This window comes from Chrysemys picta, chromosome 12, assembly GCF_011386835.1.
Source record: "Chrysemys picta bellii isolate R12L10 chromosome 12, ASM1138683v2, whole genome shotgun sequence".
NCBI lineage: Eukaryota > Metazoa > Chordata > Testudines > Emydidae > Chrysemys > Chrysemys picta.
Window position 1 is genome coordinate 20820495 of NC_088802.1, and position 3398 is coordinate 20823892.

Below are 3398 nucleotides of genomic sequence, written 5' to 3' on the forward strand. Positions count from 1 at the left end.
CACAACCCTTTACTGGTCCAGATGAACTCCTTTTTTGGAGGTTGGTTTGGCCATTGTGTGACATTGACCTGGGGTTACCCACCACCACACAACACACCCTGCTGGGCAACAAGCCTGTGGTCCAGCTAAGTTCTGATGATGTCCCTCTTTATGCTGTTCATAAAAAATGATTGATTTGCCTGTATTCTTCATATTGGGTCGGTTTGGCAGGCTATACCAGCTGGGTGCCAAACCAGTATGACTAGGCCTTGGGGTTTAGTATTATTATTAATAATGTATTTTTTTATTAATTATTATTATTGAAATCCTATACATTTTAATAGGGATGAATCCAATAAGACAAAACAGATATTCAATAGGGTTTTCAACAAAATATTCTAAACAACCTCTACAGACAAAGAGATTATTTTTATAGAATTGGCCAGATCCCCAGATTGTGCAAATTGGTCATAGCTGCACTAGAGTCAAAGGTCAAGTTCCCCAGCTGGTGTAAATCAGCTGTAGATCCATTGCAGTCAGGGGGGCAGATTACAGAGATAGCAGGCGAGAGAGAGAGAGAGAGAGAGAGAGAGAGAGAATGACTTTGTACATGATAGCAAAAGCACTTTCCCCTGATGCAGGAGACGCAGAATCCAGTCCCCCTGCTCCAATGCCTCTTTCATTATTTAACCACAGTGGAACAGCTTCAACAGGAGAGACTGAGGGAGCCCCACATAACACTGTCCCATACTCCTTGGTGAGCAGGGTTTTTGTGAATCCCGGTGGGGCCTGATTCTGGGATTTAGTCATCTAAAGTGGCAATTAGGGGCCTAAATCCTTTGTGACTCTAGTCTATTTTGTCCATTTAAAACACACATTTGGAGTAGGGCCCTCTTTACATTCATCCTACTGATGAGATATTCACCACAGGCCACTTCAATTTCCTTTATGATATTTGTTCCTTTCATTCTTGCAGGTCACAGTTTTCCTGAAAAAATATCAATGGAAAATCAAACCACAGTGAGCAAATTTATCCTCCTGGGACTTTCCAGTGACCCACAGATGCAGATTTTCCTCTTCCTGCTGTTTTTAGTTATTTACCTAATCACTCTGGTGGGGAACGTGATGATCATGCTAGTCATAAAGGCTGATCCTCACCTACACACCCCCATGCACTTCTTCCTCTTCCATTTATCCTTTGTTGATATCTGTTATTCCTCAGTCACGGTGCCTAACATGCTGATTAACTTCCGAGCAAAGCAAAAAACTATTTCTGTCAATGGCTGCATTGCCCAGATCTTCTTCTTTTTCCTCTCAGCTGGTACAGAAATTTTCATTCTCTCAGCCATGGCTTATGACCGCTATGCTGCCATCTGTGACCCATTGCATTATGTGCAGACAATGAACAAAGCGCTCTGTGTTCAGCTGGTGAGTGGTGCATGGACCCTGGCCTTCTTAGGTGCCACAATTAACACAGTTTTTGCCCTCAAGTTACATTTCTGTGGGCCCAATCAAATCAGCCATTTCAGCTGTGAGCTCCCTCTACTATTACAACTGTCCTGCACCGAGATTCTCATCAATCAAGTGCTGCTTCTCACTTCTACTGTGATACTTGGGTTGAGCTCCTTCCTCCTCACACTGATCTCCTACATTCACATCATCTCCACCATCTTAAGGATACGCTCTGCAGAGGGCAGGCATAAAGCCTTCTCCACCTGCAGCTCCCACCTTATTGTGGTCTGCTTGTTGTATCTGACAGCTCTTTTCCAGTACATAAAACCCAGCTCAGTGTCCTATGTGGTTCTGGATGAAATGTTCTCCATCCAGTACAGTATCTTGACCCCCATGTTAAACCCCATCATCTACAGCCTGAAAAACAAGGAGGTGAAAAGGGCTCTAGAAAAATTGTGGGGAAATTCAAGTTTCTCAAGTAGCGATGATGTTTTTATTTTTTATAAATAAGAACATATGGAATGATGGATAACTGTTGTTTTGGACATTTTTCAGCTCAGATATTTCACTGACACTTTGTATCAAATTCTCAGGTGCTCTAAATTCGTGTATCTTCATTAAATTTAGAGGGCCAGATCCCCATGTGTCGAAGAGTCATTGGAGTAATGGGGAATAGATTGTGGGTCTCCTTCATCCAGGGTGAATGCTATAAACACCAGACTATAAAGTCATTCACACCTTCTCACTCTTTCTCTCGTCTTCCCATTCCAATCTCTCTTTAATCTAGGACACTGACCTCAATAGAGGTATGACTGATTGACACCAGCTGAGGATCTGGCCAATTCTGTACAAAGAAGATCTTTGTCTATTACACTCTGTAGTTCTTCTGGGGTATTTTCTTAAAAACCCGTATTTAATATCTGCAGCATCTTATTGGATTGATTGCTGTTAAAATTGCTAGGGTTTTCTAATAATAATAATCACTGGAGCCAATGGGTGTAATCCCTAGCTAGGGCTATATTCACAAAGGGATTTAGGCTTGAACAGGAGAGATGAACCCACATGGGAAGGGTCATATCCCAGGCGACTACCCTAACCACTGGGATAAAAGTTATGAACGGTCTCCTCCTCCTAATTTCTTCTTCTTCTCCCTCCACCCCCCAGCTTCTTGCAGCAACACCTTAGATGGGGTTAGAGGGTTCCCAGCTGAGAATCCCAAGCAGGAGTTGCCTCCCCCATAAGATACAGGATCTGAACTCTATGACAGCGGCAGGGTTTTGAATACACCCCTCTCCTCTGCACCTCTCATTGGCTAGGGAACCACTTCTCAAGCTGGCTTTTTAAAATCCTATTCCTAGGTACTTACCTCTCCCCATTCATTGTGGAGGGAGTCTGGGCACTGAACTCAGGTTTTGTGCATCCCAGTGATTTTCTAGGCAAACAAAAGTTAAGTGATTTAATGCTCAGCATCACAATGCCTACGTCCCTTTGTGAATCTAGCCCTTGGTGTAAATTGACCGAGACCCATTAAGGCAATGCAGCTAGATGGATTTACATCAAGTGGGACTCTGGCTCATAGTGTCCATATTCTAAAGTGATTTTGTTCTCCTCAAATTTCACTCACCGTCAAGTTGGAAAAACACGGTGTTTCCACTTCAGCACTAAACACAGTAGGAAGTGGTGCTGGCACTCTGCACACAGCTGAAATTCACCCTTAGAGGCAGATCCCCAGCTGGTGGAAAGCAGCGTGACTCCACTGAAATAAACAGGGCTACACTGAGGTGTGCCAGCTCAGGAACTTGCCTAAGCAAATAAAGATATGATATGACTCAGAATCCACCTGTTGTGAAAGTTTGACTTAAAGAGATATGGGCTGGGCTAAATGAAGAGTCAACCTATAGGCTGAGATTCTTAAAAGAGTTTAGGGGAGTTAGGTATCCAACTCCTATTGGATGGGGAAAACTTAG

The 3398-nt window shown here is 43.3% G+C and overlaps 1 pseudogene; it reads left to right on the forward strand.

The window, feature by feature from the left end:
* The first annotated feature begins 981 nt into the window (after window positions 1-981).
* Window positions 982-1913, forward strand: LOC101944362 (olfactory receptor 8S1-like; annotated as a pseudogene).
* Window positions 1914-3398: the final 1485 nt, after the last annotated feature.